The sequence below is a fragment of the Triticum aestivum genome, chromosome 5A (genome assembly GCF_018294505.1).
Source record: "Triticum aestivum cultivar Chinese Spring chromosome 5A, IWGSC CS RefSeq v2.1, whole genome shotgun sequence".
Lineage (NCBI taxonomy): Eukaryota > Viridiplantae > Streptophyta > Magnoliopsida > Poales > Poaceae > Triticum > Triticum aestivum.
This window is the reverse complement of record NC_057806.1, coordinates 606982774-607000294: the sequence shown is the minus strand read 5'-3', so window position 1 is coordinate 607000294 and position 17521 is coordinate 606982774.

Here is a 17521-nt window from a genome sequence, read left to right as displayed (position 1 = left end):
TTCACTCTGAAATTCTTTGAACTTTTCAAATGTTTCAGACTTATGTTTCATTAAGTAGATATACCCATATCTGCTTAAGTCATCTGTGAAGGTGAGAAAATAATGATATCCGCCACGAGCCTCAATATTCATCGGACCACATACATCTGTATGTATGATTTCCAATAAATCTATTGCCCTCTCCATAGTACCGGAGAACGGTGTTTTAGTCATCTTTCCCATAAGGCACGGTTCGCAAGTACCAAGTGATTCATAATCTAGTGGTTCCAAAAGTCCATCAGTATGGAGTTTCTTCATGCGCTTTACACCGATATGACCTAAACGGCAGTGCCGCAAATAAGTTGCACTATCATTATCAACTCTGCATCTTTTGGCTTCAACATTATGAATATGTGTGTCACTACTATCGAGATTCAATAAGAATAGACCATTCTTCAAGGGTGCATGACCATAAAAGATATTACTCATATAAATAGAACAACCATTATTCTCTGATTTAAATGAATAACTGTCTCGCATCAAACAAGATCCAGATATAATGTTCATGCTTAACGCTGGCAACAAATAACAATTATTTAGGTCTAATATTAATCCCGAAGGTAGATGTAGAGGTAGCGTGCCGACCGCGATCACATCGACTTTGGAATCATTTCCCACGCGCATCGTCACCTCGTCCTTAGCCAATCTTCGCTTAACCTATAGTCCCTGTTTCGAGTTGCAAATATTAGCAACAGAACCAGTATCAAATACCCAGGTGCTACTGCGAGCATTAGTAAGGTACACATCAATAACATGTATATCACATATACCTTTGTTCACCTTGCCATCCTTCTTATCCGCCAAATACTTGGGGCAGTTCCGCTTCGAGTGACCAGTCTGCTTGCAGTAGAAGCACTCAGTTTCAGGCTTAGGTCCAGACTTGGGTTTCTTCTCTTGAGCAGCATCTTGCTTGCTGTTCTTCTTGAAGTTCCCCTTCTTCTTCCCTTTGCCCTTTTTCTTGAAACTAGTGGTCTTGTTGACCATCAACACTTGATGCTCCTTCTTGATTTCTACCTCCGCAGCTTTCAGCATCGCGAAGAGCTCGGGAATAGTCTTATTCATCCCTTGCATATTATAGTTCATCACGAAGCTCTTGTAGCTTGGTGGAAGTGATTGGAGAATTCTGTCAATGACGCTATCATCCGGAAGATTAACTCCCAGTTGAATCAAGTGATTACAATACCCAGACATCTTGAGTATAAGCTCACTGACAGAACTGTTCTCCTCCATCTTGCAGCTATAGAACTTATTGGAGACTTCATATCTCTCAATCCGGGCATTTGCTTGAAATATTAACTTCAACTCCTGGAACATCTCATATGCCCCATGACGTTTTGAACTATTGAGTAGTCATCGGCTTTGCTCTGCCAGACGTTCATAACATCTGGTGTTGCTCCAGCAGCAGGCCTGGCACCCAGCGGTGCTTCCAGGACGTAATTCTTCTGTGCAGCAATGAGGATAATCCTCAAGTTACGGACCTAGTTCGTGTAATTGCTACCATCATCTTTCAACTTTGCTTTCTCAAGGAACGCATTAAAATTCAATGGAACAACAGCACGGGCCATCTATCTACAATCAAACATACATAAGCAAGATATTATCAGGTACTAAGTTCATGATAAATTTAGGTTCAATTAATCATATTACTTAAGAACTCCCACTTAGATAGATATCCCTCTAATCCTCTAAGTGATTACGTGATCCAAATTAACTAAACCATGTCTGATCATCACGTGAGATGGAGTAGTTTCATTGGTGAACATCACTATGTTGATCATATCTACTATATGATTCACGCTCGACCTTTCGGTCTCTGTGTTCCGAGGCCATATCTGTATATGCTTGGCTCGTCAAGTATAACCTGAGTATTCCGCGTGCGCAACTGTTTTGCACCCGTTGTATTTGAACGTAGAGCCTATCACACCCGATCATCACGTGGTGTCTCAGCACGAAGAACTTTCGCAACGGTGCATACTCAGGGAGAACACTTCTTGATAATTTAGTGAGAGATCATCTTACAATGCCACCGTCAATCAAAGCAAGATAAGATGCATAAAAGATAAACATCACATGCAATCAATATAAGTGATATGATATGGCCATCATCATCTTGTGCTTGTGATCTCCATCTCCGAAGCACCGTCGTGATCACCATCGTCACCGACGCGACACCTTGATCTCCATCGTAGCATCGTTGCCGTCTCGCCAATCTTATGCTTCCACGACTATCGCTACCGCTTAGTGATAAAGTAAAGCATTACAGCGAGATTGCATTGCATACAATAAAGCGACAACCATATGGCTCCTGCCAGTTGCCGATAACTCGGTTACAAAACATGATCATCTCATACAATAAAATTTAGCATCATGTCTTGACCATATCACATCACAACATGCCCTGCAAAAACAAGTTAGACGTCCTCTACTTTGTTGTTGCAATTTTTACGTGGATGCTACGGGCTTAAGCAAGAACCAATCTTACCTACGCATCAAAACCACAACGATAGTTTGTCAAGTTGGTGCTGTTTTAACCTTCGCAAGGACTGGGCGTAGCCACACTTAGTTCAACTAAAGTTGGAGAAACTGTCACCCGGAAGCCACCTATGTGCAAAGCACGTCGGGAGAACCGGTCTCGCGTAAGTGTATGCGTAATGTCGGTCTGGGCCGCTTCATACAACAATACCGCCGAACCAAAGTATGGCATGCTGGTAAGCAGTATGACTTATATCGCCCACAACTCACTTATGCTCTACTCGTGCATATAACATCAACATATAAAACCTAGGCTCGGATGCCACTGTTAGGGAACGTAGTAATTTCAAAAAAATTCCTATGCACACGCAAGATCATGGTGATGCATAGCAACGAGAGGGGAGAGTGTGATCTACGTACCCTTGTAGATTGACAACGGAAGCGTTAGGTTGATGTAGTCGTACGTCTTCACGGCCCGACTGATCAAGCACCGAAACTACGGCACCTCTGAGTCCTAGCACACGTTCAGCTTGATGACGATCCCCAGACTCCGATCCAGCAAAGTGTCGGGGAAGAGTTCCGTCCGCACGACGATGTGGTGACGATCTTGATGTACTATCGTCGCAGGGCTTCGCCTAAGCACCGCTACAATATTATCAAGGATTATGGTGGAAGGGGGCACCGCACACGGCTAAGAATATGATCACGTGGATCAACTTGTGTCTCTAGGGGGTGCCCCTGCCTCCGTATATAAAGGCTCAAAGGGGGGGTGGCCGGCCAAGAGGAGGCGCGCCAGGAGGAGTCCTACTCAGTAGGACTCCTCCCCTTTCCTAGTTGGAATAGGATTCGTGGATGGGGGAGAGAGGAGGAAGGGGGGCCGGCCCCCTCTCCTTGTCCTATTCGGACCAAGGGGGGAGAGGCGCGCGGCCCATCTCTGGCCACCTCTCCTATCTTCCACTAAGGCCCACTAAGGCCCATATTCCTCCCGGGGGGTTCCGGTAACCTCCCGGTACTCCGGTAAAATCCCGATTTCACCCAGAACACTTCCGATATCCAAACATAGGCTTCCAATATATCAATCTTTATGTCTCGACCATTTCGAGACTCCTCGTCATGTCCGTGATCACATCCGGGACTCCGAACAACCTTCGGTACATCAAAACGCATAAACTCATAATATAACTGTCATCGAAACCTTAAGCGTGCGGACCCTACGGGTTCGAGAACAATGTAGACATGACCGAGACACGTCTCCGGTCAATAACCAATAGCGGGACCTGAATGCCCATATTGGTTCCTACATATTCTACGAAGATCTTTTATCAGTCAGACCGCATAACAACATACATTGTTCCCTTTGTCATCGGTATGTTACTTGCCCGAGATTCGATCGTCGGTATCCAATACCTAGTTCAATCTCGTTACCGGCAAGTCTCTTTACTCGTTCCGTAATACATCATCCCGCAACTAAATCATTAGTTCCAATGCTTGCAAGGCTTAAGTGATGTGCATTACCGAGAGGGCCCAGAGATACCTCTCCGACGATCGGAGTGACAAATCCCAATCTTGAAATACGCCAACCCAACATGTACCTTTGGAGACACCTGTAGAGCTCCTTTATAATCACCCAGTTACGTTGTGACGTTTGGTAGCACACAAAGTGTTCCTGCGGCACACGGGAGTTACATAATCTCATAGTCATAGGAACATGTATAAGTTATGAAGAAAGCAATAGCAACATACTAAACGATCGGGTGCTAAGCTAATGAAATGGGTCATGTCAATCAGATCATTCAACTAATGATGTGATCCCGTTAATCAAATGACAACTGTTTGTCCATGGTTAGGAAACATAACCATCTTTGATTAACGAGCTAGTCAAGTAGAGGCATACTAGTGACACTCTGTTTGTCTATGTATTCACACATGTATTATGTTTCCGGTTAATACAATTCTAGCATGAATAATAAACTTTTATCATGATATAAGGAAATAAATAATAACTTTATTATTGCCTCTAGGGCATATTTCCTTCACTCGGTGCGGCTATAGCTCCCACGTGTTGAGGCATGACTTAGAGACATAACCGCATTGAAAGCAATGTCGCAAGTTAGGCAATCTTCACAACATCCCATGTAAAATATATAATAAAAGGGGAGATACATAGTTGGCTTACACTCGCCACGTCAATCAAAGTACATAAATAGCATTACAACATTCAAACACTCATGGCCCGACTACGGCGCCAAAATAAAAGATAAACCCAACATGCGACACGGTCCCGATCACCCCAACTGGGCACCACTACTGATCATCAGGGAAAGACACATAGTATCGACGTGAGTCCTCGTCGAACTCCCACTTGAGCTCAAGCGCGTCATCTGGAGCGGAAACATCAGGCCCTGCATCTGGTTTGGAAGTAATCTGTGAGCCACAGGGACTCAACAATCTCGCACCCTCGCGATCAAGACTATTTAAGCTTAATAGGTAAGGCAAGGAAAATATGTGGAGCTGCAGCAAGCGACTAGCATATATGGTGGCTATCCTGTTCGCAAAAGAGAGCGAGAAGAGGAGGCAAAGCGCGAGCGAGAAACTAGAGAACAACCTGCGCAAGCATTACTCCAACACCGTGTTCACTTCCCGGACTCCGCCGAGAAGAGACCATCACGGTAACTCACACTGTTGATTCATTTTAATTAATTTAAGGTTCAAGTTATCTACAACCGGACATTCACAAATTCCCATTTGCCCATAACCGTGGGCACGGCTTTCGAAAGTTCAAATACCTGCAGGGGAGTCCCAACTTAGCCCATGACAAGCTCTCACGGTCAACGAAGGAATAGACCTCCTCCCGAGACATTCCGATCAGACTCGGTATCCCGGTTCTACAAGACACTTCGACAAGTCAAAACCAATCCAGCAACACCGCCCGAATGTGCCGACAAATCCTGATAGGAGCTGCATGTTGGAAATATGCCCTAGAGGCAATAATAAATTGATTATTATTATATTTCCTTGTTCGTGATAATCGTTTATTATCCATGCTAGAATTGTATTGATAGGAAACTCAGATACATGTGTGGATACATAGACAACACCATGTCCCTAGTAAGCCTCTAGTTGACTAGCTCGTTCATCAATAGATGGTTACGGTTTCCTGACCATGGACATTGGATGTCATTGATAACGGGATCACATCATTAGGAGAATGATGTGATGGAAAAAGACCCAATCCTAAGCCTAGCACAAGATCATGTAGTTCGTATGCTAAAGCTTTTCTAATGTCAAGTATCATTTCCTTAGACCATGAGATTGTGCAACTCCCGGATACCGTAGGAGTGCTTTGGGTGTGCCAAACGTCACAACGTAACTGGGTGGCTATAAAGGTACACTACAGGTATCTCCAAAAGTGTCTGTTGGGTTGGCATGAATCGAGACTGGGATTTGTCACTCCGTGTAAACGGAGAGGTATCTCTGGGCCTGTTGGGGAACGTAGTAATTTCAAAAAAATTCCTACGCACACGCAAGATCATGGTGATGATATAGCAATGAGGGGAGAGTGTTGTCTATGTACCCTCGTAGACCGAAGCAGAAGCGTTGACGCAACATAGAGGAAGTAGTCATACGTCCTCCGGTTCAACCGATCCAAGTACCGTTACTCCGGCACCTCCGAGTTCTTGACATGCGTACAGCTCGATGACGCACCCTCGATCTCCGATCCAGCAGAGGCGCCGAGGGGGAGTTCCGTCAGCACGACGGCGTGGTGACGATCTTGATGTTCTCCTGTTGCAGGGCTTCGCCTAAGCACCGCTACAATATGACCGAGGTGTAATATCGTGGAGGGGGGCACCGCACACGGCTAAGGAATGACCAATGATCAACTTGTGTGTTCTAGGGTGCCCCCCTACCCCCGTATATAAAGGAGGGAGGGAGGAGGTGGCCGGCCCTAGGGGGGCGCGCCATGAGGAGGGGGAAACCTACTCCAAGTAGGTTTCCCTCTCTTTTCCTTATCTTATTTGGAGGGGGAAGGAAAGAGTACTAGTATTAGGAAGTAGTACTAGTAGTAGTAATAGGAAGAGGGGGAAGGAGAAAGGAAAGGGGGGGCCGGCCCCCTCCCCAATTCGGATTGGGCTTGGGGGGGCGCGCCCCCTTCCCTTGCTCCTTCTCTCTTCCTCCTACATGGGCCCAATAAGGCCCATATACCTCCCGGGGGGTTCCGGTAACCTTCCCGGGGCTCCAAACTTCTCCGGAACCTTTCCGGTGTCCAAATATATCCGTCCAATATATCAATCTTTATGTCTCGACCATTTCGAGACTCCTCGTCATGTCCGTAATCATATCCGGGACTCCGAACAACCTTCGGTACATCAAAATACATAAACTCATAATATAACTGTCATCGAAACCTTAAGCGTGCGGACCCTACGGTTCGAGAACGATGTAGACATGACTGAGACACATCTCTGGTCAATAACCAATAGCGGGACCTGGATGCCCATATTGGTTCCTACATATTCTACGAAGATCTTTATCGGTCAAACCGCATAACAACATACGTTGTTCCCTTTGTCATCGGTATGTTACTTGTCCGAGATTCGATCGTCGGTATCCAATACCTAGTTCAATCTCGTTATCGACAAGTCTCTTTACTCGTTCTGTAATACTTCATCTTATAACTAACTCATTAGTTACATGCTTGCAAGGCTTAGGTGATGAGCATTGCCGAGAGGGCCCAGAGATACCTCTCCGACAATCGGAGTGACAAAACCTAATCTCGAATTATGCTAACTCAACATGTACCTTCGGAGACACCTGTAGTACTCCTTTATAATCACCCAGTTACGTTGTGACGTTTGGTAGTACCCAAAGTGTTCCTCCGGTAAACGGGAGTTACACAATTCTCATAGTTACAGGAACATGTATAAGTCATGAAGGAAGCAATAGCAGAATACTAAACGATCAAGTGCTAAGCTAACGGGATGGGTCATGTCAATCACCTCATTCTCCTAATGATGTGATCCCATTAATCAAATGACAACACATGTCAATGGTTAGGAAACATAACCATCTTTGATTAATGAGCTAGTCAAGTAGAGGCATACTAGTGACTATATGTTTGTCTATGTATTCACACATGTATCATGTTTCCGGTTAATACAATTCTAGCATGAATAATAAACATTTATCATGATATGAGGAAATAAATAATAACTTTATTATTGCCTCTAGGGCATATTTCCTTCAGTCTCCCACTTGCACTAGAGTCAATAATCTAGATTACATAGTAATGATTCTAACACCCATGGAGTCTTGGTGCTGATCATGTTTTGCTCGTGAGAGAGGCTTAGTCAACGGGTCTGCAACATTCAGATCCGTATGTATCTTGCAAATCTCTATGTCTCCCACTTGGACTTGGTCCCGAATGGAATTGAAGCGTCTCTTGATGTGCTTGGTCCTCTTGTGAAATCTGGATTCCTTTGCCAAGGCAATTGCACCAGTATTGTCACAGAAGATCTTCATTGGTCCCGATGCACTAGGTATGACACCTAGATCGGAAATGAACTCCTTCATCCAGACTCCTTCATTTGCTGCTTCAGAAGCAGCTATGTACTCCGCTTCACATGTAGATCCTGCCACGACGCTTTGTTTAGAACTGCACCAACTTACAGCTCCACCGTTTAATAAAAACACGTATCCGGTCTGCGATTTAGAATCGTCCGGATCAGTGTCAAAGCTTGCATCGACGTAACCATTTACGACTAGCTCTTTGTCACCTCCATATACGAGAAACATATCCTTAGTCCTTTTCAGGTATTTCAGGATGTTCTTGACCGCTGTCCAGTGATCCACTCCTGGATTACTTTGGTACCTACCTGCCAAGCTTATTGCTAAGCATACGTCAGGTCTGGTACACAGCATTGCATACATGATAGAGCCTATGGCTGAAGCATAGGGAACATCTTTCATTTTCTCTCTATCTTCTGCTGTGGTCGGGCATTGAGTTTGACTCAACTTCACACCTTGTAGCACAGGCAAGAATCCTTTCTTTGCCTGATCCATTTTGAACTTTTTCAAAATTTTGTCAAGGTATGTACTTTGTGAAAGTCCTATTAAGCGTCTTGATCTATCTCTATAGATCTTGATGCCCAATATGTAAGCAGCTTCACCGAGGTCTTTCATAGAAAAACTTTTATTCAAGTATCCCTTTATGCTATCCAGAAATTCTATATCATTTCCAATTAATAATATGTCATCAACATATAAAACTAGAAATGCTACAGAGCTCCCACTCACTTTCTTGTAAATACAGGCTTCTCCAAAAGTCTGTATAAAGCCATATGCTTTGATCACACTATCAAAACGTTTATTCCAACTCCGAGATGCTTGCACCAGTCCATAAATGGAACGTTGGAGCTTGCACACTTTGTCAGCACCTTTTGGATCAACAAAACCTTCAGGTTGCATCATATACAACTCTTCTTCTAGAAATCCATTCAAGAATGCAGTCTTGACATCCATTTGCCAAATTTCATAATCATGAAATGCAGCAATAGCCAACATGATTCGGACAGACTTAAGCATCGCTACGGGTGAGAAAGTCTCATCGTAGTCAACCCCTTGAACTTGTCGAAAACCTTTTGCAACAAGTCGAGCTTTGTAGACAGTAACATTACCATCAGCGTCAGTCTTCTTCTTAAAGATCCATTTATTCTCAATGGCTTGCCGATCATCGGGCAAGTCAACCAAAGTCCATACTTTGTTTTCATACATGGATCCTATCTCAGATTTCATGGCCTCTAGCCATTTTGCGGAATCTGGGCTCATCATCGCTTCCTCATAGTTCGTAGGTTCATCATGGTCTAGTAACATGACTTCCAGAATAGGATTTCCGTACCACTCTGGTGCGGATCTTACTCTGGTAGACCTACGAGGTTCAGTAGAAACTTGATCTGAAGTTTCATGATCAATATCATTAGCTTCCTCACTAATTGGTGTAGTTGTCACAGGAACCGGTTCTTGTGATGAACTACTTTCCAATAAGGGAGTAGATACAGTTATCTCATCAAGTTCTACTTTCCTCCCACTCACTTCTTTCGAGAGAAACTCCTTCTCTAGAAAGGATCCGATTTTAGCAACGAAAATCTTGCCTTCAGATCTGTGATAGAAGGTGTACCCAATTGTCTCCTTTGGGTATCCTATGAAGACACATTTCTCCGATTTGGGTTCGAGCTTATCTGGTTGAAGTTTCTTCACATAAGCATCGCAGCCCCAAACTTTGAGAAACGACAACTTTGGTTTCTTGCCAAACCACAGTTCATAAGGCGTCGTCTCAACGGATTTTGATGGTGCCCTATTTAACGTGAATGCGGCCGTCTCTAAAGCATAACCCCAAAACGATAGCGGTAAATCGGTAAGAGACATCATAGATCGCACCATATCAAGTAAAGTACGATTACGACGTTCGGACACACCATTTCGCTGTGGTGTTCCAGGTGGCGTGAGTTGCGAAACTATTCCACATTGTTTCAAATGTAAACCAAACTCGTAACTCAAATATTCTCCTCCACGATCAGATCGTAGAAACTTTATTTTCTTGTTACGATGATTTTCTACTTCACTCTGAAATTCTTTGAACTTTTCAAATGTTTCAGACTTGTGCTTCATCAAGTAGATATACCCATATCTGCTCAAATCATCTGTGAAGGTGAGGAAATAACGATATCCGCCACGAGCCTCAACATTCATCGGACCACATACATCTGTATGTATGATTTCCAACAAATCTGTTGCTCTCTCCATAGATCCGGAGAACGGTGTTTTGGTCATCTTGCCCATGAGGCACGGTTCGCAAGTACCAAGTGATTCATAATCAAGTGATTCCAGAAGTCCATCAGTATGGAGTTTCTTCATGCGTTTTACACCGATATGACCTAAACGGCAGTGCCACAAATATGTTGCACTATCATTATCAACTCTGCATCTTTTGGCTTCAACATTATGAATATGTGTATCACTACTATCGAGATTTAATAAAAATAGACCACTCTTCAAGGGTGCATGACCATAAAAGATATTACTCATATAAATAGAACAACCATTATTCTCTGATTTAAATGAATAACCGTCTCGCATCAAACAAGATCCAGATATAATGTTCATGCTCAACGCAGGCACCAAATAACAATTATTCAGGTCTAAAACTAATCCCGATGGTAGATGTAGAGGTAGCGTGCCGACCGCGATCACATCGACTTTGGAACCATTTCCCACGCGCATCGTCACCTCGTCCTTAGCTAATCTTCGCTTAATCCGTAGTCCCTGTTTCGAGTTGCAAATGTTAGCAACAGAACCAGTATCAAATACCCAGGTGCTACTGCGAGCATTAGTAAGGTACACATCAATAACATGTATATCACATATACCTTTGTTCACTTTGCCATCCTTCTTATCCGCCAAATACTTGGGGCAGTTCCGCTTCCAGTGTCCAGTCTGCTTGCAGTAGAAGCACTCAGTTTCAGGCTTAGGTCCAGACTTGGGTTTCTTCACTTGAGCAGCAACTTGTTTGCCGTTCCTTTTGAAGTTCCCCTTCTTCTTCCCTTTGCCCCTTTTCTTGAAACCAGTGGTCTTGTTGACCATCAACACTTGATGCTCCTTTTTGATTTCTACCTCCGCGGCTTTCAGCATCGCGAAGAGCTCGGGAATAGTCTTGTTCATCCCTTGCATATTATAGTTCATCACAAAGCTCTTGTAGCTTGGTGGCAGTGATTGGAGAATTCTGTCAATGACGCTATCATCCGGAAGATTAACTCCCAGTTGAATCAAGTGATTATTATACCCAGACATTTTGAGTATATGCTCACTGACAGAACTGTTCTCCTCCATCTTGCAGCTGTAGAACTTATTGGAGACTTCATATCTCTCAATCCGGGCATTTGCTTGAAATATTAACTTCAACTCCTGGAACATCTCATATGCCCCATGACGTTCAAAACGTCGTTGAAGACCCGGTTCTAAGCCGTAAAGCATGGCACACTGAACTATAGAGTAGTCATCAGCTTTGCTCTGCCAGACGTTCTTAACGTCGTCAGTTGCATCAGCAGCAGGCCTGGCACCCAGCGGTGCTTCCAGGACGTAACTCTTCTGTGCAGCAATGAGGATAATCCTCAGGTTACGGACCCAGTCCGTGTAATTGCTACCATCATCTTTCAACTTTGCTTTCTCAAGGAACGCATTAAAATTCAACGGAACAATAGCACGAGCCATCTATCTACAAACAAACATAGACAAGCAAAATACTATCAGGTACTAAGTTCATGATAAATTTAAGTTCAATTAATCATATTACTAAAGAACTCCCACTTAGACAGACATCTCTCTAGTCATCTAAGTGATTACGTGATCCAAATCAACTAAACCATGTCCGATCATCACGTGAGATGGAGTAGTTTCAATGGTGAACATCTCTATGTTGATCATATCTACTATATGATTCACGCTCGACCTTTCGGTCCCCGTGTTCCGAGGCCATATCTGTATATGCTAGGCTCGTCAAGTATAACCTGAGTATTCCGCGTGTGCAACTGTTTTGCACCCGTTGTATTTGAACGTAGAGCCTATCACACCCGATCATCACGTGGTGTCTCAGCACGAAGAACTTTCGCAACGGTGCATACTCAGGGAGAACACTTCTTGATAATTAGTGAGAGATCATCTTAAAATGCTACCGTCAATCAAAGCAAGATAAGATGCATAAAGGATAAACATCACATGCAATCAATATAAGTGATATGATATGGCCATCATCATCTTGTGCTTGTGATCTCCATCTTCGAAGCACCGTCGTGATCACCATCGTCACCGGCGCGACACCTTGATCTCCATCGTAGCATCGTTGTCGTTACGCCATCTATTGCTTCTACGACTATCGCTACCGCTTAGTGATAAAGTAAAGCAATTACAGGGCGTTTGCATTTCATACAATAAAGCGACAACCATATGGCTCCTGCCAGTTGCCGATAACTTCGGTTACAAAACATGATCATCTCATACAATAAAATATAGCATCATGTCTTGGCCATATCACATCACAACATGCCCTGCAAAAACAAGTTAGACGTCCTCTACTTTGTTGTTGCAAATTTTACGTGGCTGCTACGGGCTTAAGCAAGAACCAATCTCACCTACGCATCAAAACCACAACGATAGTTTGTCAAATAGACTCCGTTTTAACCTTCACAAGGACCGGGCGTAGCCACACTCGGTTCAACTAAAGTGAGAGAGACAGACACCCGCCAGCCACCTTTAAGCACGAGTGCTCGTAACGGTGAAACCAGTCTCGCGTAAGCGTACGCGTAATGTCGGTCCGGGCCGCTTCATCTCACAATACCGCTGAACCAAAGTATGACATGCTGGTAGGCAGTATGACTTATATCGTCCACAACTCACTTGTGTTCTACTCGTGCATATAACATCAACACATAAAACCTAGGCTCGGATGCCACTGTTGGGGAACGTAGTAATTTCAAAAAATTTCCTACGCACACGCAAGATCATGGTGATGATATAGCAACGAGGGGAGAGTGTTGTCTACGTACCCTCGTAGACCGAAGCGGAAGCGTTGACGCAACGTAGAGGAAGTAGTCGTACGTCCTCCGGTTCAACCGATCCAAGTACCGTTACTCCGGCACCTCCGAGTTCTTGACACGCGTACAGCTCGATGACGCACCCTCGATCTCCGATCCAGCAGAGGCGCCGAGGGGGAGTTCCGTCAGCACGACGGCGTGGTGACGATCTTGATGTTCTCCTGTTGCAGGGCTTCGCCTAAGCACCGCTACAATATGACCGAGGTGTAATATCGTGGAGGGGGGCACCGCACACGGCTAAGGAACGATCAATGATCAACTTGTGTGTTCTAGGGTGCCCCCCTACCCCCGTATATAAAGGAGGGAGGGAGGAGGTGGCCGGCCCTAGGGGGGCGCGCCATGAGGAGGGGGAAACCTACTCCAAGTAGGTTTCCCTCTCTTTTCCTTATCTTATTTGGAGGGGGAAGGAAAGAGTACTAGTATTAGGAAGTAGTACTAGTAGTAGTAATAGGAAGAGGGGGAAGGAGAAAGGAAAGGGGGGGCCGGCCCCCTCCCCAATTCGGATTGGGCTTGGGGGGCGCGCCCCCTTCCCTTGCTCCTTCTCTCTTCCTCCTACATGGGCCCAATAAGGCCCATATACCTCCCGGGGGGTTCCGGTAACCTCCCGGGGCTCCAAACTTCTCCGGAACCTTTCCGGTGTCCAAATATATCCGTCCAATATATCAATCTTTATGTCTCGACCATTTCGAGACTCCTCGTCATGTCCGTAATCATATCCGGGACTCCGAACAACCTTCGGTACATCAAAATACATAAACTCATAATATAACTGTCATCGAAACCTTAAGCGTGCGGACCCTACGGTTCGAGAACGATGTAGACATGACTGAGACACATCTCTGGTCAATAACCAATAGCGGGACCTGGATGCCCATATTGGTTCCTACATATTCTACGAAGATCTTTATCGGTCAAACCGCATAACAACATACGTTGTTCCCTTTGTCATCGGTATGTTACTTGTCCGAGATTCGATCGTCGGTATCCAATACCTAGTTCAATCTCGTTATCGACAAGTCTCTTTACTCGTTCTGTAATACTTCATCTTATAACTAACTCATTAGTTACATGCTTGCAAGGCTTAGGTGATGAGCATTGCCGAGAGGGCCCAGAGATACCTCTCCGACAATCGGAGTGACAAAACCTAATCTCGAATTATGCTAACTCAACATGTACCTTCGGAGACACCTGTAGTACTCCTTTATAATCACCCAGTTACGTTGTGACGTTTGGTAGTACCCAAAGTGTTCCTCCGGTAAACGGGAGTTACACAATTCTCATAGTTACAGGAACATGTATAAGTCATGAAGGAAGCAATAGCAGAATACTAAACGATCAAGTGCTAAGCTAACGGGATGGGTCATGTCAATCACCTCATTCTCCTAATGATGTGATCCCATTAATCAAATGACAACACATGTCAATGGTTAGGAAACATAACCATCTTTGATTAATGAGCTAGTCAAGTAGAGGCATACTAGTGACTATATGTTTGTCTATGTATTCACACATGTATCATGTTTCCGGTTAATACAATTCTAGCATGAATAATAAACATTTATCATGATATGAGGAAATAAATAATAACTTTATTATTGCCTCTAGGGCATATTTCCTTCAGGGCCCACTCGGTAGGACATCATCATAATGTGCACAATTTGATCAAGGAGTTGATCACGGGATGATGTGTTACGAAACGAGTAAAGAGACTTGCCGGTAACGAGATTGAACAAGGTATCGGGATACCGACGATCGAATCTCGGGCAAGTATCGTACCGCTAGACAAAGGGAATTGTATACGGGATTGATTAAGTCCTTGACATCGTGGTTCATCCGATGAGATCATCGTGGAACATGTGGAAGCCAACATGGGTATCCAGATCCCACTGTCGGTTATTGACCGGAGAGTCATCTCGGTCATGTCTGCATGTCTCCTGAACCCGTAGGGTCTACACACTTAAGGTTCGGTGACGCTAGGGTTATAGAGATATTAGTATACGGTAACCTGAAAGTTGTTCGGAGTCCCGGATGAGATCCCGGACGTCACGAGGAGTTTAGAAATGGTCCGGATGTAAAGAATTATATATAGGAAGTGCTATTTCGGCCATCGGGACAAGTTTCGGGGTCACCGGTATTGTATCGGGACCACTGGAAGGGTCCCGGGGGTCCATCGGGTGGGGCCACCTGCCCCGGGGGGGCACATGGGCTGTAGGGGGTGCGCCTTGGCCTATATGGGCCAAGGGCACCAGCCCCAAGAGGCCCATGCGCCAAGAGAAGAGGGAAAGGAAGAGTCCTAAAGGGGGAAGGCACCTCCGAGGTGCCCTGGGGAGGAGGGACTCCTCCCTGGCCGCACCCTTCCTTGGAGGAAGGGCCAAGGCTGCGCCCCCCCCCCCTCTCCCTTGGCCCTATATATAGTGGGGGGAAGGGAGGGCAACCACACCTAAGCCCTGGCGCCTCCCTCTCCCTCCCATGACACATCTCCCTCCTCCCGCAGTGCTTGGCGAAGCCCTGTTGGAATCCCGCTACTTCCACCACCACGCCGTCGTGCTGCTGGATCTCCATCAACCTCTCCTCCCCCCTTGCTGGATCAAGAAGGAGGAGACGTTGCTACTCCGTACGTGTGTTGAACGCGGAGGTGCCGTCCGTTCGGCGCTAGGATCATCAGTGATTTGGATCACGACGAGTACGACTCCATCAACCCCGTTAACGTTTCCGCGCACGATCTACAAGGGTATGTAGATCCACTCCTCCCTCGTTGCTAGATGACTCCATAGATAGATCTTGGTGACACGTAGGAAAATTTTGAATTTCTGCTACGTTCCCCAACAGTGGCATCATGAGCTAGGTCTATGCGTAGTTTCTATGCACGAGTAGAACACAAAGTAGTTGTGGGCGTTGATTTTGTTCAATATGCTTACCGTTACTAGTCCAATCTTGATTCGGCGGCATTGTGGGATGAAGCGGCCCGGACCGACCTTACACGTACTCTTACGTGAGACTGGTTCCACCGACTGACATGCACTAGTTGCATAAGGTGGCTAGCGGGTGTCTGTCTCTCCCACTTTAGTCGGATCGGATTCGATGAAAAGGGTCCTTATGAAGGGTAAATAGCAATTGGCATATCACGTTGTGGTTTTTGCGTAGGTAAGAAACGTTCTTGCTAGAAACCCATAGCAGCCACGTAAAACATGCAAACAACAATTAGAGGACGTCTAACTTGTTTTTGCAGGGTATGCTATGTGATGTGATATGGCCAAAAGGATGTGATGAATGATATATGTGATGTATGAGATTGATCATGTTCTTGTAATAGGAATCACGACTTGCATGTCGATGAGTATGACAACCGATAGGAGCCATAGGAGTTGTCTTAATTTATTTATGACCTGCGTGTCAACATAAACGTCATGTAATTACTCTACTTTATTGCTAACCGTTAGCTGTAGTAGTAGAAGTAATAGTTGGCGAGACAACTTCATGAAGACACGATGATGGAGATCATGATGATGGAGATCATGGTGTCATGCCGGTGATGATGATGATCATGGAGCCCCGAAGATGGATTTCAAAAGGAGCAAAGTGATGATGGCCATATCATGTCACTATTTGATTGCATGTGATGTTTATCATGTTTATACATCTTATTTGCTTAGAACGACGGTAGTAAATAAGATGATCCCTCATTAAAATTTCAAAAAAGTGTTCCCCCTAACTGTGCACCGTTGCGAAAGTTCGTTGTTTCGAAGCACCACGTGATGATCGGGTGTGATAGATTCTTACGTTCACATATAACGGGTGTAAGCCAGATTTACACACGCAAAACACTTAGGTTGACTTGACGAGCCTAGCATGTACAGACATGGCCTCGGAACACAAGAGACCGAAAGGTCGAGCATGAGTCGTATGGCAGATACGATCAACATGAAGATGTTCACCGATGATGACTAGTCCGTCTCACATGATGATCGGACACGGCCTAGTTGACTCGGATCATGTAATCACTTAGATGACTAGAGGGATGTCTATCTGAGTGGGAGTTCATAAGATGAACTTAATTATCCTGAACATAGTCAAAAGGTCTTCGCAAATTATGTCGTAGCTCGCGCTTCAGTTCTACTGTTTAGATATGTTCCTAGAGAAATTTTAGTTGAAAGTTGATAGTAGTAATTATGCGGACTAGGTCCGTAAACTAAGGTTTGTCCTTATTGCTTCATAGAAGGCTTATGTCCTTAATGCACCGCTCAGTGTGTTGAACCTCGAACGTCGTCTGTGGATGTTGCGAACATCTGACATACACATTTTGATAACTACATGATAGTTCAGTTAAACGGCTTAGAGTTGAGGCACCGAAGACGTTTTTGAAACGT